Below are 22,044 nucleotides of genomic sequence, written 5' to 3' on the forward strand. Positions count from 1 at the left end.
AATGAATCCCCTGACCCTGGGAAGTGGGAATTATAACCTTGACATATATTTTTGCTTCTTTAATTCTCATTCTCTATCATATCCCCAAACTTAAGAGTCCTGTAAAAGTCAGATGGCGGCTAGGATCTTCTTCCCTGCAAGACTTATCCAAGAAGTCATAGACAAACATCATAAATTAGAGCAATGACACACCCCTTCTACCTTCATTAACAAATGTAAAAGCCTGCATCTAGAACCACAGTCAACTAGTATTTTTAGCAGTGAAAGTATTATTATAAATCATCTAATCTAGTGATTTTTAAACAATGCTCTGTAGATCATGAGGGATTCCGAAGTGTACCTTAGGGGCTAACTATGAGGTGAGTGGGAGAGAGCAGGAGTCTGGGTCCCCCACCAACCTTCAACAACGTGTGCTTCCCTTACAGACTAGGTAATTGTGCATGATATCCTTTGAAGAAAGGGCTTCACAGCTCAAAATATTTTATTAATGCCCTCCCTCCCTAGTCCAACATTCTCACTTTATCTGAGAATCACTCTGTGCAAGCCAACTCCCTAAGGCCACACCTGAGTGACCAGTGTTCCAGCACTCTGTCAATGCCTGTTGCCACGTTGGTATTAAATCTTGTCTATGATTCAGCAGTGCCTGTGACTCTTTCTATACAAATGCTAAATATACTAATTTTTATCTTTGAGTTTCAGAGTCAGTCTGGATCAAACATTGATTTGACTAGTGAATCTGATGACCAAGTTCTTTCTTTCACAGTCCAGAAATTCTATGGAGACATTGTCTCTTCTGATTCTGTGCTTTTATACCAACATGATGATTGACATAGCACACTTCCAATTCATAGCCCCCCATCACTTTCCAATAATGACCTAGGAGTCTTCTGCCTGTTCAAACTACTCTAGTCTTATTACTCAATCACTCTGACCACTGGCTCCATTGCCTGCCTATGGTCTCACTCTAGTCTTTTGGATCTCATCTATATATCTGGTTTCTCCAGCTTTTGAATCTGAATTCTTACTCAAGAACTTTGGCTGGGAATACCAGAGTCCTAGTTTTACCCCTTACCAGCTGTATAAACTTGGACTAGCATTGTTTGACATACACTAGATTAGATAGTTTCTAATCATTGTCCCACTGTTAAAATATTAGTTTTCAAAAATTCTTTGGCTCCTGATTTTATGGTTGGTGAAATTAAGATAATATCTGCTCCACCTTTCTTTAGAGTTGCTGTAAATATGTATGAATATATTTATATATTTTATATGTATATATATAAATATATATGAATATATATGATATATATGAATGTTCTTTGTAAACTGTATTTTATACCAAAAAAAAAATGTATTGTGATTCCCAGACCTCATCTTAATTCTATCATCCGTATATGATAATATAAAGCTGCAAGTAACACCTGGCTATCAGAGTTGCATTACTCAGATGTTTCTTTTAAATCTTCCTAAACTTCATACCCTTGAATTTTCTGTACACTAAGATATGAAATCCCTGGGCTTTGTGACATTTCTTTGATCTGGGAGAAGAAAATAACACAAGAAATCCTATCTAAGGAAAGAGTCAGAAACATCAAAGCAGATAAGTACAGTATGAGAAGAAATGTTCATACTGCAAACATGTTGACTGAAAATCTGTATTGTCACAAAGTAGTGATAGTGACCATATTCTTTCAGAACAAAGTCTAAAGGTAAGGCGCTGAGTCAAAAAAAAAAAGAAAAAAGCTGATCAGGAACACTACAAAACTGAATTGGAGATTTGATTGTGTCCCATCTCGAATTAATTTTAAATCTTGTTTTGCATCAGAATCCATACACACAAATACATATGCCAACACACAGATGTATACACACTCTGTACACCCTTCTGCATGCTGAAGAAATCTTTATCATAAAGTGTATAACCCTGGGTTTGCTTAACTGAAGAATATTATTTAAATAAGAACCAGGTGGCTTGCTTAATACCCCCCACTGAACACATCTATTGGAATAAGTTGTGATAGAGAGAACTTTGTTTTGTATATTAATTGGGTCAAGCCATGTGTCCTTGATTCCAAGAGAACTTAGTAGAAAAATATTAATCCAGAGAATATTTGTTGTTCTAGTCATATGATGACAAACGTAAATTTAGTATTCTTATTAGTTGACTAAATCTATCAAATTTTTAAGTATCATATAAAGAGAGTCAAACTAGAAGGTAACTGCTGCAATCAAACTACTGGAGAATAAAAAAGTAAATAAAGATCTAGGAAATCACTTGAGTAATTGGTAGTAAAATCATCTCGTTAATTTGTGTTCCTTTGGCAGCATGCTTCTGATTGTTCTCCTTCCTTTCTCCTTTCTTCTGGGTTTTCATCCATTTTTTCTCAACTGTGGCTTTTCAGTAAAATAAGAATTATTATTACTATAGTTATAATAATAATTTTTTATATAGTTGTGTTTTGTTTGAGAGGAGGATAAACAAGAAACCTTTAAGCATACCTGGTATTTAGCTTAGTCTTGGATAGAGAGCAAGACTCATGGAAGGAAGAGTCTTTAAGGGTAGAAGTAGACCTGTTTCTTACAATTTTATTTCTGTATGATGGATACTTTGGATGAGAAGATGACATAGGAGCACCATACTTTGTGGGTAAACAGAGGAATAAGTCCATGTGGTACAATTTTTTTGTTTTTTGAATCCCAAAAATGTACTTTTACGAGAAGAGGAATAGTTGGTGAAGAGGCTTGTCTACACCTCAAAAATGACTACAAGATGATAGAATCTACTGTGGACTTTCGTTTCTTACTGAATAACCTGGATAACTTCATATTTGATTAATGCAGACTCTATAGTGAAAATGTCTGAGATTCCCTAAGGAAATAGCCAATGTGGCTATATCATCAGTGTGGGAAGCAAAAAATCAATAGAAGAGTCATCCAGAACTGAGGCATAAAAATCTTTTTTTTTTTCACTTAGGCAAAGAACATAGAATTGATACTCAAATAAAACTGCTTCATATGGTCCAAAAGTACAAACGTCTGTTTGACTTTGAAGCTTTGGTACAAAACTTGACTTGTATATGTGCTTTTCACTTTTCAAACTTCAGCTATCATACTGGAGATGTTTAGGGCTCACCAAGGACTATAATTGTCATAAGTATTTCCTCCTTATTTTGTTAAGACTGTAACAGATAGTTTGTGTGTGTGTATAATTTTAAGCAAATGTCTGTTTTCTTCCCTTTCTTATTCCCTTATAACGTAAAATAATATGTTGATTGTTTGATTTTATATCATAGTATTTAAGTACTGTTAACTGTACATCATATTTAAATGCAGGATATCAAAAAGAGTAAACATTACTCAAGAGCTTCACTTCCTCTTCTGGGAAAGTAGTTAGTGAGTTTTCTATTATACACAGGATAGTTGTATCATTTTAGGTAGAGTGATGACCTTGGTATTATCTTTATTTGAAGGTTAAGTATGGCTTAAGGAGATTTGTATGGGTGCCCAATTGCAAGGTGTAAACTTGAGGTTAACTTTATGTGACAACTTGACTAGGCCACAAGGTGCCCAGATATTTGGTCAAACATTGTTCTGGGTGTTTCTGTGAGGATGTTTTGGATGAGATTAACATTTAAATTGGTAGATAGACTGAGTAAAGCAGATTGCTCTCCCTAATGTGAGTGGGCCTCATTTAATCAATTGAAAGCTTGAATAGAACAAAAAGGCTGCCCTCCCCCAAGTGAGAGAGAATTCTTCCTGCCTAACTGCCTTCAAACTGTGACATCATTTTTTTTCCTGCCTTTGGACTGGAACTAAACTATTGGCTCTCCTGGTCCCAGCTTGCTAATTTATCATACAAATCTTTGGATCTGCTCACCTCCATAATCATGTGAGCCATTCCTTATGATAAATCTCTTGATGATAGATGATAGATAGATAGACAGATAGATAGATAGATAGATAGATAGATAGATAGATAGATAGATAGACATGTATCAATCCATCAATCTATCTATGTCCTACTGATTCTGTTTCTCTAGAGAAGGCTGACTAATACAGATTTTGGTACCAGGAGTGGGGTGCCTCTTCTATTCCTCCCTCTGTTGCAGTGAACATGGTAATCATGGCCTCCACGGAGCATAACTCAAAATGGAAGACATCTGACCTGCATCAGATTTCCCCTAAGTGAGAAACAAACCTTTATATCACACATCACTGAGACAGCTAACACAAAGTATCCTAACACAATATTTTGGGATCTACACTTTATTCTGACTTTAATCCAGAGATTAAAACTAAGATAGGATAAAATGTACAACCCCCAAATATTAAGCCACTTTATCTGATGAGTACAAATAAACCTACAATAAAATCAATAAACCAATATTCCTATAAAATACCCTCACTTATTCACGCAGAACCACCAGGCTCTTTATGATTCCCACATGTTTTCTAGGACATTCCCCCAACATATAAGTGTGTTTGCAACCCAAACTATCAGCTACAGTGCATACGTGATACCCATCACATTCTGCTTCTGCTCTGGATCTTCCTTTTGAAGAGTGATACACAACAAGTCATTTGAAGAGCCTTTTCATTGCTGCTACCCCTTACAAGAACATTGGCACAAAGAAGGCTACCTGTCAATGTTATCGAAGCCACAACATTGTAGAATGTTTGGTATATGTGGTAAGAATTGCCTTCTCCAAAATTTTTTGCTAGCTTTTGTCATCTGGATCCCAAAACAAAATATGCTATACATGAATTTCCAAAATCTCTCATCAAAATAGCTTCTCTAACACTAAGTAATCAAAAACAATAACAAAAGCAGAGAGTTTGAAGAAACAAAAGCTATGCTGGTCCCCTCCATTCATTTTCCTCTCTATTCCTCTATAGAAACTGCTTCTATTTTCTTGATTTACAAAATAAAAGCCCACATTTAGTTTAATGAATGCGCGCATGTACTGATGTATGGTACAGGTAAATATAAGAAAGAAAATAGATACTAAACATTCTCTTTTTCAATGTTAGAAAGTAAAGCTATTTTTAACATTCCTATGACTGGCACAAGACATAAATCTTTTCCCCAATTACTCTACATTTTATCTAATACTTCTTTATACCTGAGTATCATCATGATGAGCCATATATTCTCATCTTTTCATCAGTTTTCTATGACATATAAGAAGAAGTACACTGTCACCTAGTCATATAAATTAAGCTACCTAAGCTTTGAAAGAAATATAAGTTACAAAAAACATCAAAAGAACCAGGGGTATTTAATGCCCCCAAACATCAGAAGGCAGCACAACTTTAATTATATCCCTCAATAATCATTTGTAATGGTTCACCTCAGAGTAATTCCAAAGGAAAGATAAAATCTGCAACAGAGGGAAATGATTTTATATACAACTTGCAATAAATTTTTCCATGATACAATGATTTCATTTTTGTCTAATCATTATTGAAAAGATAATGTCACCAGCACTCAGGAACATTGAATTACTTGAAAGTGAATCCCTTCAGAAGAATATTTTAAGTAAGATAAAATTGCTATGTTTTTCTCTAAATTTCTAAATGATGCCATTATACACTAATGATATATAGAGAGACATTTTCCAAAACATGTATCTATAAAAAAGACCACTATGTTAATCCTCATTAGCTGTCATGAATATGAAACTTAGAATGTTGATGTTTTATTTTATGTACTACTCACCAGTTAATACATCTCAGTGTGCCAAAGGGTATAGCAATGTGGAAATCAACATTTCTCAAATAGCGTTCTTGAAAGACTTACGAGATGACTTAATGAACAATGTGCATTTTTTCTTGGTTTGCTCTCACTTACTATCAAAAAGCATCAGTACCTGCAGAAAGAGATTAGAAATAATAAAATATCTAGGAGCTAATATAACAGGAAAGTTCACAGTGACAGTACAATAATTTATTTTTAATGGTGTTTGCTTAATTAGTTATGATTTCTTTGGATGACCTCCCCATGGTAACATGTTGTCATCCTTTCTGTTCATATCTTTTGCTTTTCAGGAAAGATGTGGGGCATGCGGGCTGATGCCTGACTTTGATTTTGATTGTGTATTTAATGTTGGAATCTGATATTTGACAAAAATCTGCTTATTCTGATTGGCTACCATCACCTCCAAGATTCTACAAGTCAGTAGCTGTTTCACAGAGGTAAGTCCTGAGTATTCAGATTTTTAAAAAATTCCTATACATGCTGTTTTGACATTCCTTTCACTCTTAGAAATTGTAAGGTCTGAGAGTGGGCTTTCAGGTTTTTTCTTATCACATCTTAAAAAAATATATTGCCTAGAATTTCTTTTCACTTAATTTTGATTGTTTTTTCATTCTTGCACTCACCAAGGCTTAGGACAACCTAGAGAACCTAGAGTAGATTTCTATTTATACTCTAAACTGATGGTCTTGATTTTTATTCTGAACTATACTGAAAGGAATAATTATCTCCACCGGGAAAACTAGTTACTGTTTTGGGGTAAGCCATTCTCTGGTTTCACTTAAAATAGTTGCAGTGTGATTTGCTCAGGATGTGTTAAAACTTTCATGGCAGCAGAGTTCAGCATCTTTAAAATTAAGTGGCAGCAGTTTAAACATGTTATAGAAAAGTCAATGACCATTTTTCAGAAGTAGAGTGTAAAAGCAGAAATTAGCAAAATGGGCAAATGTGAGAATTCACAGAGTTTTCTTAAATCAGTCCTAAGAAAAGAAAGGAGAATCAATACATATTAATTTCCTTTTCTCAGTATGCCTTAGAAGAAAATGATACAAAAAGATTTGTTTTTGTTTCCCTTATCAAATGAAAATAGGATGGCCTTAGGTAGTCAGTTGAGAAGCTTAATGAAAGAACTAAGATAGTGAAAATGCTAACTACTTTTTACTCAATTAAGGATTGAGTATCTATACAAAAGACTGCCCAAAGTAGATGTGCATTAAGCTTTCAAATACTAGTAACTTCTAGCACAACACTGAAAGATTTATGAACCTAAAGAGTAAAAATTAGGATATAGAAATTAATTCTGAGAGAATATCAGAAGTTTGATTTTATATACATGCATATATGTGGATATATATGCAAATACATATACATGGTTGAGAGTCAAGTAAATACTTTAATCGGTGCTTACCCAGGTGTAATTGCTTAAATCTTGTTCCAGTTTATCTTTTTTTCTTAGACATTTCCTTTACAGTTTACTTTAGTCAGTATTTACACTGAGTATTTTATTTAGAAGTTTTATGTTTATAGAAAAGCACACAATAGTGAGGTTAACTTACTATTCCAAATGGTGGTAATGATTGGTATTTCAAGCAGAGTTCTAAGAGATCATGGCTTGTTTGAAAGACTTAACATATTTTCAGACAAATATATCACAGAAGCCACCCACTAAATCAGAGACTAACAAAATGTACGTTGGAATAGCTTACCATGCAGATGGGGTGAAATAAATAGAACCCCAGCAGCAAATCAACAGGATGGTCAATGGTGGGGAAGATACAGTAAAGGGATAGATCCTCAAGAGAAACAACCCATAAATTAGTGGTCAGAAGCCTAGAAGAGCAGCAAGATAAGCTAACAGCCTGGGGCAATGTCAAACTAAACTTTAATATTGGAAAGATAAAGTGAGGTAAGCACAAAGCAGTGTATGTGTAAAGTTACAACCTGCTTAGGTATTATAGGAAGTTCTGTACCCGTTTGGCAATAGTATATTTCTCTCTTAATGTGATTAATACACAGCAATTGTAATTATTAAGGTTATGCTACTGATAGTTTTGTTATATACTGATACAGATGATGCTGTCTAGGGAAATGGGATTTGGGAGCTTATGAAGTCATTCAAATTCCACCCTGAGTTCTTGTGCTCTCTGAGGGAGCCCATTATACATTTTGAGAGGAATTGTGCTGGCTAAAGACCCACAGTATCTTGAGAGACTGGCCTTAAATAAATTATGTCTGCCCATTATGTTCTCACATGAGGTTCTTTTCAAGAACAACACCCCATTGCCTCAAGTCTTGTTCCCCTAGAGTCAGAGAGAGACAGCTAGGGTCAATCTCATGTTCTGGTTCCAGCCCTCCCTCAACTCATCAAATGGCTCCCCAATACTGTAAAACACACTCACTTACATTTCAGGAGACATGAAATGAGAGTCTTCATGAAAACATTGTGTTCTGATATGGGTTCTCTCTGTGCAGAAAACCATCTGTAACCTGTTTCTCAAAGGCAAGCCAGCCTTTGAAATGAGAATAGGACAAAACATCAGCTATGAAAGATACATCCCCACAACTCTTGAGGGAACTCTAGCTTCCCTTCAAGTTTTCCCAGATGATTTTGGGAATTCCATCTGGGCTTATTCTTGCAATTATCACAACGAATTAAAATTATCCCTTTCTGTGATGCCACCGATTATATCATAAGCTTTTTGATGAAGAGGTATCATCCTTGATTTATGTTTTTATTCAAACCCTGCATCTAATTCATGAGAAGGGTCCATCCTCTCTAATTGTAAAATATATCTCTGTTCAAACTCTTTCTCACCAACTTCACTGCTACAACCCTACTCCACGGTCCTCCCATCTTTTGTTTGGATTCATCTAGTAGCCACCTAAGTGGTCTTCCTGATTCTGTTCTTATCCCTCTATAGTCTACCCTACAGAATGCAACCAGAGCTTTGTTTCTAAAACTTATATTTAAGATATTGTCCTTAATAAGCCCCTAGGTAACTTCCTATGAAAAGGATGATAAAAGCCAAACCCCTTAACCACTTACTTCTCTAACATGTTTCTTTTCATGTTTCCCTAGTTCATACACTTTAGAGAAATGGCTTTCCTTTTCTTTCTTAAACATTCTACATTGTTCCCAACCAGCGTCTTTACCCTTGGCTGCTCCTCTGCTTGGATTCTCTGCTCCAACATTTTTGCATGGCCACTTTCTTCTAGTCACTCAGCTCTCAACTCAAACATTACCCTCGCAGGGAGATCTTCCTTGACTCTTTAGATACAGTTACCCACCCTTCCCCAGTCACTCTTCCTCATATTTTCCTACTTTAATTTTTTCATAACACATGTTGGTATAAATTATCATATTTCTTAATATGTTTATTGTCTATCTCGTCTCACTTGAAGATAAACTCCTTATGAATAGAGACTTTATCCTGTTAATTACTGTATTCTCTCTTCTTGGACCTGTGCCTGATAAATAATAGATGCTTAATAAATATTTTGACTGAATGGTAGAGAGTTTGCTTGTTAATCACTCTCCCTTCAGTGGCTAACATGATACCAGACACATTCTAGGCACATAAGAAATATTCATTGGTTGAATTATTGTGTTCTCTGAGAATTAATCTTCTTGACAATTATGTGATATTATGGGTTGAATTGTATTCCCCAAAAAGATATGTTGAATTCCCAACCCCTGGTACCTGTGAATGTGATCTTATTTGGAAGCAATGCCTTTGCTGATGTAATTAAGATTAGATCATTCTTTATTAAGGTGGCCTTAATTTGATTAGAGACAGACACGAAGGTAGAATACCATGTGATGATGGAGATAGAGACTGGAGTGGTATGTCTTCATGCAAAGGATTGTTAGTAACATCAGAAGCTAAGGGCATGGAACAGACTTTCCCTCAGAGCTCTCTAGAAAAAAAAACAACTTTGCCAATACCTTGAATTTAGACTTCTGGCCTCCAGAAGAGTGAGAGAATAAATTTCTGTTGTTTTAAATCACACAAGTTGTGCTACATTGTTAGGGAAGCCCTAGGAAACTAATGCATATGGCAAAGAGAAGAAGAAAAGGTTAGGAAAATGAGTAAGGATTAAAATGTGAGATGCAAATTTCCTTTACTACCATTCCCTTTATGTGATGTAAGTGTTCTGGTTTTCCTTACTTACTAGTCATGTGACTTTAGATATACATTTTAATCTCTCTGAGCCTATTTTCTCACTTGTAAAATGTGGTTATAATGCCCATCCCATAGGGTTATTGTGATATTAATATAGTTAACTTATGTAATGAACTTACAACAGTATCCAGTATGTAGTGAATATTCAAGAAGTATTAGGCATTATTCTTACTCAGGGGCTGAAAACTGTGACTGTGAGTAAAGATTGGTGTTATAGCCATTAGCTACATAAATTCTCCATTTCACCCAACATTTTCTTCCTCCAGCAAACATTTATGAGCTCCAAATATTGTACTATTCTCACTTGTTTCCAATGCTAAGTCGAGCTCTTCAGTACAGTTCCCTCAGAATCTTCTCTTTTCAAGGATTAAAGAATCTGGTGTCAGATTTCCGCTTAATATAAGGTTCAGCATAATGTAATAAGAATTATTTTCTGTCTAAACTTAGATAGAAATACTCGTAAGGTAATGACTTACCTGAGTCTGCATGATAATTCACCAGGAAGGTGTTGATGAGAATCTTAAGTAGATCTGGTAAAGCAGGTACATTGCTATCTGTAGTAGATATTATAATATGCTACACAGGGTCCCATTCAGAACTAAAGGGCATGATCTCCCAGCAGCTGCAAGTGCTCCTGGCTGTCAGTCTCTTCTGGGAATGCTTTTGTCTGAAGAAAGCCAACTCACCTTAAGCCATGTCATCTTCCATGGGGAAGCTTTGCATCCAAGATTGGCTGTTGTGAGAGTACAAAGATTCAGTCCCTCCTCCCCAGTTCAGGGCAACTCTGAAGGATCATCCCATGTTAGAGGTACCCACGGGGTCAGCTGAGACCTTTTCTGAGTTTGATTAAAGTAACCTTTTCCCTTTGCCCAATCCTATTTACTTCTCTTTCACCCCAGGTTTTGAACCCAAGAGTGTTTCCTAATAGCCTTCTTATATTCAAATCTCTGTGTCAAAGTCTTCTTCAGGGGGGCCAACCTCTAACACCATCTGAAACAAACCAAACAACCTCACACAGGTTGATTAGCTCACATGAGCTTTTATAGCCTAAATACTTTCCAGAAGGAAATTTGAATCTTTGGTCTAAATATCAACAGATGAGCTCATCTGCCACAAGGGGGAAAAAAAAGTAAAAGGGAAAAACAATTGTCCTTAATTTATTCACATAAAAATAAAATGTGAATGCATCCTCCTTTGATTGTATCATAAAACAGTTCAGTCTAACAGTAAAATTTGCAAGTCAAAAATTCTTGCTTTTTATGTTGATAGACACACAAAAATGGATGAATGAAAGGGAAGCAGAAGATGTCATAACCCTTGCTAACACCACCTTTATATTTCTATGGCACATTGACGTTTATAAAGCCTTTCATATGCTTGCTTTAATTTGAATTTTATTCTAGAGCTGACAGGAGCAAAGAACAGGTATCATTATTCCCTTTTCAGAAATAAGAAAACTGAACTTAGATTTTTTTCCTCAAAGTCCAGTGGAAGAGCTAAGAATCCATGCTGATCTTCTAACCAAAAACCTGTTGCTCCTTGACTCTCCCTACATAAAACAACAGAACTGTAGAGGAACATATTCTTCATAAAATAATTAGGGAATAATGAAAAGGTCTTGATTACATGAACAGATACCCATTAGATGGTACTGTCTCTGAATTCATTAGCACTGAAGAAAGGTGAGGGGAATGTTGGAAGGGGATTAGTAAAAAGTTTACCTAAGAAGACTTTGTTGTTGCTGCTGTTGTATCCGGATGCTGAAGCTAGCTTTTATTTTCAGGTATTTGTGCTATGTGTTTTACATGCATTAAATAAATTCATCCCAGAAACAACACTATGAGGTAGGTGCTAAGTAGCATACTGGAAATCAGTGCAATAATTAAGATCAAGCACTGAGGAGGGCTTGCTTTCAAATCTTTTCTCCATGCTTGTGCAATCTTGGTCAATACCTGACATCTCTAATCATCAGTTTTCTCTTCTACAAAGGGATAAGTAAGTGTATAATCATGCCTACTTCATAATGTTATCATGAAGATTAAGAGAGATTAAGCATGAAAGTACATAGCACATAGTACAACCTCAATAAACAATAGTTGTATCCATTTTACAGATGAAAGAATATCAGCACAACAAGATTGGTAGCTCGCCCCAGAACATAAATGCTTGCTAGTGGCTGCGGATTTTCCAGACTATCAAATCCCCTCAGTCTGATATTTCTTTTCTGATGGAACTTACCATTAGGCCATTTTCCTGACATCTTTAAAAGAGACATTGTTAGGACACACAGGAAGGGGTCCCTGTGGCCACATTATAATTGGGACTCAGCTCAATGGGAACTAACAGAGGGACGCTTATGCTGTGAATTTCTTCTCCAGTTCAACAAAAAGCCAACATTTTCTGGGGCCTCTCTCCCCAGTGGGTCTCCAGGACTCTAGTTGGCAGCCACTGTCTTAAGCTATTGATGTCACAGGTGTATGGAGAGGAAGGGGACGGCTGGGAGAGAGGAAAGGGAGGGGTCCTTTGTGGATTGACAGATGGATTCAAACTTAGAAAATACAGAAATCCAATTTTTGAAGGATGATTTATTAAGGACATATGTCATGTCCAATATATTCATTTTCAAAGCACTGTAGCTTTCCAGTATGGAAATGTGGTGCTTGAATCAAACATGTTTTTAATTCTCCAAAAACACCATTATTAAACTGATCTTAATTAACACATTTTCTATTAACTAGAATGCTCTGAAACTCCAAATCCATCATGCAAGACATGAATTGAATTGGACTGCACACTAAAAACATGCATACTTCAATGTTGTACATTTGCCTAGATCACCTTTAAAACAATTAAATAGTGAATGTGTAACTAAATCACCACACTGTGTTCTCTGTTTAATTTCAAGGTTGAAGTATCTTTCTTTCACAAATGTGGGTAAAACCCTAGAATGCTAGGGGACAGAATGGGAATTAATGGTTCTTTCTGTTTTGATTTTCACATATTTGGTGGCTTTGCATAATTTGAATAATTGTAAGCTTCCAGCATGCTGATAAGCCTCACCTCCATTATTCATTTGCATGAAGTGCTTCTCTTGGAAAAAAAAAAATATTCATCATCCCATTCTGCATCAACAAAACTTAGGTTCCTACTAGCTGTCTCTACTCTCTTTTACTAAGGAATCTCATCAGTAAATTCCTATGAATCTTTTCCTTTCTGTTCTTCTTATCCTGACCTGGTCTATGTTCTGTTGTTCTTTATTTCACTCTTCCAGTCTGATTACTATACTTTTAACATTTATTTCAGAAAAAACTTTAATAAATATAACAATTATTGGAAGGAGATTGTTAATTCTATGGTTGCTGATTTACTGCAACATCAAAATTGTATACATGCAAATCCACCTGTGATGAAATACAGACTTACTTCTTAAAATGGAAAATGTTTCTTCCTTTGTCTTGTCCTATAAGAAAAGCATGATGGTTAATTTTATGTACCAATCTGACTGGGCCATAGTGCCCAGATATGTAGCCAAATGTTATTCTGGCTGTTTCTGTGAGGATCTCTTGAATGAGATTAACATTTAAACTAGAGGATTTTGAATAAAACAGACTGCCCTCCAGAATGTAGGTGGACTTCACTCAATCAGTTGAAAACCTGAATAGAACAAAATACTGACCTCCCCCAAGTAAGAGGGATTTCTGCAGCAGATGGCCTTTGGACTTGAACTGTAGGTTAGGCTACTCTGTGGGTCTCCAGACTAACAGCCCACCCTGCAAATTTTAGACGTGTGAGCCTCCATAATAACCTGAGCCAATTCCTGAAAATAAATCTCTCTCTCTCCTCACACACACACATCCTGTTGGTTCTGTTTCTCTGGAGAACCCTAATACAAAAGACAATCATCAGAGAATGACTATGTCTGTTTTACAACTGTAAAAAGAAGGACTAGGTTAGCTTAAATGTCTAGAATGCTTCTCTGAACAGGTTCAGTTTCCCCAGAACCTGGATGGGGAGGCTAGATCAGGCTCCTCCCTTGGGAACCTCCTCCAGTGGCTTCCATTCCACTTAGAATATACATCATACTCCTGGCTGTGGTCTAGAAAAGTCAGTAGAATCTTCCCTTTGCCTACCTCTCTAACCTCTCCTATTATTGCTCTATGGGGGCTTATTCTCTGTTCCCACCGGAGCTTCAAATTCATCCCCATCTCAGGGCCTTTGCACACCTCTCCCTTGTACACTCTTCTACCATTAAATGAACTTTTTCTCATTATTCAAGTCTTCCTCTCTCAAGAAGATCTTCCCTATCCATCCCACATAGAGAGTAAAAACCTTCTTGTCTCTCTAATACTTTACTCTGTTTTATTTTCTTCATAGAGGAAATCAGTATTGGTATTATATTTATTTGTTCATTTTTAATGCCTGTCATTTGGGCACTTAAAAGCCATCTAATTACTTAGTGATCTGAAATCATTTATTAATTTATTTATCAATCAAACATTTTACTGACACCATGTCAATAAGGGGCATTATGATTGAAGACTATTCATAAAGATGGTCACATTCAATAGATGAAGAGAGAGGGGAGCTTGTTATGACCACTAAAAGCAGAGAGATCCAAATTCCGTGGGTAAAGTTCAGCCAGAAATGAAAGCTGGAGGAGCAGCTCAGTGGCAAAATGCAGAGAGGGACAAGAAAAGATACTGAAGAGAGAGAGTGACCCAGGCTGTGCCACTGGGAAAGCAGTGCTGAACAAGCCAATCCGGTAAACGTGATGATTTGAGATCATGCAGACATGCAAGACAGCAAGACTCAGGAAGGCAATGGAAAGAGGCATCTGCCTGGAGCAGAAGATAAAATTGATAAATTCATTACTTCCAAAGTTCTGTGTAGTACTGCTGGCAAGGTGATTTTAAATACTATACAGATAGAGTTTTAAAGAAGTTATTAGTTGGGTATTTGCTAATATGTACTAAAACACCTTAATTAATATATCAAATGTTGGTTTTACAATATTATGAGCTAGAACCATGCTAAATTTTAAAAGCCATCAATTTAACAAAAGAATAAGTTGAGTGTGTAACTTTACATCTAATATGCAACCATGCCCCCAAATATTCATGAAATATGCAAAAAAAAAAAGAGTTTAGAATATGAGGTCAAAAAAAATAGAACATATTTTGCCTCCACACTATTTTCCTGAAATTGTCCCTATCTCAACAGATAAATTTGAGACCTGGATCCAAGGTGTGTTGCCTTCTTCCCGTAACCTGCCATCCAAATTCTAACACTTTCCTAACCGTATTGACTTAGGTTTGGTACAAAGAAAGAGCCTTGGACTTAGAAGTATAAACTATGGCTCTGCCACTTATCAGATGCATAACTTATAGGAAGACACTGAACTCCTTTGATTACCAGCCCCCCTTCTGTAAGAACTGAATATGTGCCTGTTGAGTCTGCTCTCAGTCCATACCTTCCCAGCCACCTTCTCTGGCCCATCACCATCATGTCATTCCTTCTGCTTTCCACTCCCTCCTCCCCAGTTGCTCTCAACTCCAACGTCTATCAGAATCACCTAGGATCTTGGAAAGATGAAGTATCCTGGAACCATACCCAGAAATTCTGATTCCTATAGGACTGTGGTAGGGTCTGATAATCTGCATTCTAGCAAGCACCCACCTTTGTGTTTCTGAAGCAGAGATGACATATTAGGAAATACTCCTCGGCTCACAAAATTAGCATGAGAGCCACAACAAGAGGTACCATAGGTGTCAAGTTATTATCATTGTTGATAAATCATCTCTGAATCAGGGGCCCCTCCCTTCCCATCCTCTCTGTTTCCTAACTCTCTATTCCTACTATTCATTGTCCCACTTTCTCTTTTCTTTCCATGGTGGTTTAGTCCAGCCACACATCTTGGCCTCTCCAGCTCATCCATCACATCTTCAATCCTGATACTGTCTTTGCCCTTTCATCCAGATCATAAGACCCACAAGAGAAAGAAAGGTCATTAGTATTGAGAAAGACACATAATGAGCTACACAGTCCACATTTGACCTTGGATGAAGAAATAGCAGACATCCTTGAACCCAAGAGCTTTGGTCTATAGACTTCTGTGTTTCCAGAGTCTGGAGCAAATCTGGCTAACCCTGGGTAATTGTTCAGCTGCCCCTCGCAGCTGCCTCAAAGCTTGTGTATAGATAATCAGTGATGCACTGCTCAAAAAAGCTAATAAGGTTAATATCTACTTCTGGGGGGAAATATAAGGAGAGGAAAGCAGAGAAGAGCCATAATTAAGAGCTTGGAGGTGGTCCTTTTTTCTTTCCCCATGACATAATCTAAAACTGATTAAGGAATCCTTGGCAAGTGCAGGCTGAGATGCTGGGTTTTGAACAGTGTTGTAACAGAACATAAAGAAGGACAGAGATAGCCTTCTCTTCCACCTCCCCTTTGTTGAAGCTTGTTCTCCTCCCCCAAGTCCTCCCAGAAGATCTGAGCACAAGCTCTTTTTATGCATATGCATCCTGCTAAGGCCTGCAGAGTCACAAAACAGCCCGAGAAGACAGTACCCAGCACACAATATGCACATTGTTTTGATTGAGACATTGCTGTTTGAAATGCATTTATTTCTGCCTCTCGTAAATACTCCTCCACAGTAGAAGAAAAGAAATAACAAATGCATTGTAAATAGAGGCCCAGACGTCTGTCTTACACTTAAATTACAGTCACGTTATCCAAATCCTATCCAATCTTTCAATTATAGTCATTAATTGAGGATGTAACCCAGAAACAATTACATCCATGAAATTCTAATGAGTCTCCTGTAGTTAATATAAAAAGAAAACAATGGGAAATGCATGCTGATGCTGGAGTCTAATTCAATTCTGTCGATTAAAATAAAGAACAGCATTTTTGTAACATGTAAATCTGAATCTTTTTCCTCTACCCAGTTTTATTTCTCAGGGTGTGACAGACTCTCTGCATAGATTTGCTTACCTAATAAGTTTATCGAGCTGCGCTCTCTCAATTATGTCCAGAGCACATCTTGAAAAGTCACCAGTGGGGAATATATTTTGCCCAGGGATCCGTCTTTTAGAGAATCTCATATTTCCACATGAAAAGTCCATTCTTTACCTGACTTAAGTGAGAATATCCTTCATATCTTCACTATGACAAAAATAATTATATTAATTATGATTCTGGAAGAGCATGGTGGCAGCCCAATTCTGAATCTTTCTGCTTCTCTTGGAAATAGAGCAACAAGACAATGAAAAGAAAAAGAACAAAAAAATCACAAGCTCCAGTTTCACTTAAAAATAGGAGACAGAGAAAGCCCATAAATTTCAAATTATGTGTGCATGCTGCCAAAAGCAACTGAGACCAGCGGAGCCAGGCAGGAAGCCCCCAGGGCAGCCATGATGCAGTAGTTGGGACGATTGGAGAGTGCTGACACTGCAGAGGCCCATCCCAGAAACCAACAGCAAAATACGTATCTACTCTCCAAGAGGTGAGGGTCCCGAACTGTACGCAAGTGCTCTGAACACAGCATTGAAAGACATTTGGACATGAGCGCTGGGGACAGAAGCAAGACTTGAAATTGGCCAGAGATGAGTGCAGAGGAGAGTGTATTTAGAAAACATCAGTAATAATCTACTTTCTAAAAGTGAGTGGATTACTGTCCCTCAGTAACAGCAGCTGAGAGAATAAGCTGAGGAGATACAGGGCTGGAGGAAGAAGCCCTCCAGAGCCAACTTAGATTCCAAGTGGCAAAGGAAGGATGCCGACATAGAAGTAGCACACTGTAAGGAAAGATTTTTGAGCCCAGGGCTGATTTTCAATATAAACTCACTGCTGAACACTTTTTTTTTTATTTTAAAAACTGAAATGGTTGGCTGAGATAGCTTTTTTTTTTTTTTTGATCTTAGTTCCTCGACCAGGGATTGAACCTGGTCCCACAGCAGTGAAAGTGCTGTGTCCTAACCACTGGACCTCCAGGGAATTCCCCCTGAAATATCTGTTCTTACTGATCAGTTTCCATATTATACCAGTGTCCATACCATTCTAGTGGGAGTTGTGAATCAGGGAAACTATTCCTGCTCTCACCCCATTCCATTCCATGCTCACATCCAGGAACATTTTGCTCTAATCTATATATGACAACCAAAAAACCAAAAAATAGGAAAATAGTGTAAGAAAAAACATGAAAAATTATACAGAAAATTTCCAATACAAAGCAACATTCACTAAAATACTTCTGTACTATATAGCAAATAATTATAATCCAATATTCCAATAAGAATTTTTTGCACCTATTATTTGCACCTATAAGGAAAGATTACAAAGCAGAAGTACAAGAGTCCTGGAATAACAGTCAGACTATAAGAGGTAATGGCTAGAAAACCAGAAAAGGAAAAAAGAAATTGACAGAACTCAGGAAAAGAAAAGGACAAAGTTATTTCAAAAATGAAAGAAAATGGTGACATGGAAAGTTTAGTAAAGGGTCTGACAAATAGAGGTAAGGAAAACAAACAAATGAAATGGAAACAAATAAATCTTAAATGATGGATATAGAAGACAGGTAAAGGAATGTGCATAGCTGAAGCTTCCAAGGAAGAAAAACAATGAGAGACAATTAATACTTTAAAACATATTTTAAAAAATTGTTTGAACTAAAAGATGTGAATCTATATATTGAACCTGTGAACCAAGAAAAACTGGCCCCAGGACATAGCCTAATAAATGTATTGGGCTTTAAAGGCAAAGAAAATTTCATTGGATAGACAAAAACGTCAACCCTCTTATAAAGGAAAAAAAAATAAGATTAGTATCTGCTATGGGCTAAATGTTTTTGTCTCCCTGAAAACTCATATGTTAAATCCTAACGTCCAGTATACTATCATATTAGGAGGTGGGACCTTTGCAGTGATTAGGTCATGAGGGCAGAGCCCTCACAGATGGAATTAATGACCTTATAAAAGCAGCTCTAGAGAGATTTCTAGCCTCTTCTTCATGTGAGGATACAACAAGGAAGTCTGCAATCCAGTAGAGGGCCCTCACCCAACCATGCTGGAAACCTGATCTTAGATTTCCAGTCTTCAGAACTCTGAGAAATAAATTTCTGTCATTTACAGACTACTCCAGTCTCTGATTTTTTTTTATAGCAGCCCAAACAGGCTAAGACAGTATCAGACTTTTCAAACTGTATTTTTTAATGCCAGAAGACAGTGGAGGAACACCTACAAGGTGTTTAAGGAAAGAAAGTATAAGCCATAAAAGAAAATCAGGGTTGGTGATCTTAATATCAGATAAGGTAGAAATAAGACCAAAAAGTGAAGGAAGAGAGAAAGAAAGAAAGAGAAAGAAAAGAGGGAGGGAAGAAGGAAGGAAGGAAGGGAGGGAGGAAGAAAGAAAGAGACACTTTATAATAGTTAAGATTGTGATTCAAAATGGAAATGTGAAGTAATGATTACCTGTATATCAAACACCATAGCACAACTTTAAAAAAGGAGGAGACTGTGGAGAAAATATGGTCTTTTCAATTGTAGCATTTTAATTAATGGAAACAAAGAGACATTTCTTCTACAGTCAGGAAAAAGGCAAGGATATCCACAGTCAACATTACATTTAACATTATACTAGCTCAAAGCCAACACAATTTGCAAGAGTAAAAGTTTAGAGTAAAAAAATCAAAAATTGGAACAGAAGTGATAAAACTGTTTTTGCTGATTATCTGATTTTATAACTAATTACCCTAAAGAATCAAGCACACAAAAAAGAAAGCGACAGAATTCAATAAGGTTGTAGGATATAGAAATCATATACAGAAATCAGGAACATTTATTAAATAATAAACACCCAGTTAGGGTATAAAATGAAAGAAAAGGCCCAATCTATAAAGGCAACAGAAAAAAATGTTAAGGAAAAATCCTCTGGCTCATTGTATTTTCAAAAAATGACCTCAGCAATATCTTTCATCCCGCATATTCTTAAAATACAACTTAGACACTCCTCTTATCAAAAGAGGTAGGGTCCATGTCCCTCTGCCTGAAACTAGATGGGCTTGTGACTGTGGTAGAAGTGATACTATATGACTTCTAAAGATAGATTATCAAAGGTGATACAGTTTCCGTCTGGTTCCCTTGAGACACTTGCCCTTGGATCCCTGAGCACCATGTAAGATGTCCAAGGCCACCATGCCATGAGTCAGCCCAGACGACATAGGGAAGCCATATATAGGTTTCCAGGTGACAGCCCCAGCTGAGATTCCTGACAACAGTCAGACTCAACTGCTAGATTTGTGAATGAAGATGCCTCCAGATGATTCCTGTCTCTAGCAATTGAGATACCTCAGCCTTTGTTTCTTTTCAGTTGATGTCATGCAAAATGGAGCAAGCTGTCACCATTCTTTTTTTTCCGAATTCCTGATCCATAGAATCTATGAGCATAACAAAATGGTTGTCTTATACCACTAAGTTTCAGTGATTTTGAAGCATTAATAACTGTTTGAAGTACTTAATAGGAAATATTCAAATCCTTTGCAAGGAAAATTTTAAATCAGTTCTGAAAGACACAAAAATATACTTCATCAAGGGAAAGATAAGCCATGTTCTTCCTGTTCTAGGATTTTTTGGGGGGGGAAAGGTATGTTGTTTGCTGATTGTTGTAGTTTGTTTTGTTTGGGGACTAAGAAAAGTGATTCAAAAATGCATAGGACAAATTAAAAAGTAAAAATATTTTGGAAAGTTATGAAAAAATGGTAGAGATATTATTGGTACTAATCCTACCAAGTATTAAATCATATTACAAATTTATATAATAAAACAGTAGATTTACTAATAGAAAGATCAACAAAACAGAATATAAAGCCTACCAATAGATCCAAATATGTATGAAAATTTAGCATATGATAAAGGTAGCATCTGCAAATAGAAATATGTAAGTGCATGGTATTGAGGCAATTGGGCAGCCAGCTAGAAAAAAGACAATATTGGATCTATACCTCTAATCAAACCATACCTCAAACACCAGAATACTCTCTAAATGTTTAAAAATGAAATATCAGAAGTAAAACCATAGAAGTACTAGACTAAAACATAAATAAATTCCTTTATAACTTTAGGGGAAGAAAAGTCTATTTAATTGTAAATTTAAAGAACTACAATCCTGAATCCTGTGGAAGGAAAACCACATTCACAGAAAGACAGACAAAATGAAAAGGCAGAGGACTATGTACCAGATGAAGGAACAAGGTAAAACCCCAGGAAAACAACTAAATGAAGTAGCGATAGGCAAACTTCCAGAAAAATAATTCAGAATAATCATAGTGAAGATGATCCAGGACCTCAGAAAAAGAATGGAAGCAAAGATCAAGAAGATGTTAGAAATGTTTAACAAAGACCTAGAAGAATTAAAAAGCAATCACCTAGAAGAATGAAAGAACAAACAAACAGAGATGAACAATACAATAACTGAAATGAAAAATACACTAGGAGGAATCAATAGCAGAATAACTGAGGGAGAAGAACGGATAAGTGACCTGGAAGACAGAATGGTGGAATTCACTGCCACAGAACAGAATAAAGAAAAATGAATGAAAAGAAATGAAGACAGCTTAAGAAACCTCTGAGACAACATTAAATACACCAACATTCGCATTATAGGGGTCCCAGAAGGAGAAGAGAGAGAGAAAGGACCCAAGAAAACATTTGAAGAGATTATAGTCAAAAACTTCCCTAACATGGGAAAGGAAATAGCCACCTAAGTCCAGGAATCAAAGAGAGTCCCAGGCAGGATAAACCAAAGGAGAAACATGCCAAGACACATAGTAATCAAATTGAAAGAAATTAAAGGCAAAGAAAAATTATTAAAAGCAACAAGGGAATAATGACAAGTAACATACAAGGGAACTCCCATAAGGCTAACAGCTGATTTCTCAGCAGAAACTCTACAATCCAGAAGGGAGTGGCACAATATATTTAAATTGATGAAAGGGAAGAACCTACAACCAAGATTACTGTACCTGGCAAGGATCTCATTCAGATTTGATGGAGAAATCAAAAGCTTTACAGACAAGCAAAAGCTAAGAGAACTCAGCACCACCAAACCAGC

At 36.5% G+C, this 22,044-nt stretch overlaps 1 long non-coding RNA gene across 4 annotated transcripts in view; it reads right to left on the minus strand.

Annotated features, from left to right (window-relative positions):
- LOC117201171 (uncharacterized) overlaps positions 1-13,401 on the minus strand; it is a 49,636-nt gene extending 36,235 nt beyond the window's left edge. For 3 of the 4 annotated variants that reach the window (XR_004483149.2, XR_007470313.1, XR_004483148.2), the window contains exons 1-4: positions 13,363-13,401; positions 10,626-10,672; positions 8,159-8,265; positions 5,720-5,870 (exon numbers count right to left, since the gene is read on the minus strand). This is a non-coding gene — a long non-coding RNA (uncharacterized LOC117201171). Of the gene's footprint in view, positions 1-5,719; positions 5,871-8,158; positions 8,266-10,415; positions 13,314-13,362 lie in introns of those variants that run through there. The other variant, XR_007470314.1, reaches the window with a different exon arrangement.
- Between the last annotated feature and the right edge of the window lie 8,643 nt (positions 13,402-22,044).

This window comes from Orcinus orca, chromosome 11 (assembly GCF_937001465.1).
Source record: "Orcinus orca chromosome 11, mOrcOrc1.1, whole genome shotgun sequence".
NCBI classification, from domain to species: Eukaryota; Metazoa; Chordata; class Mammalia; order Artiodactyla; family Delphinidae; genus Orcinus; species Orcinus orca.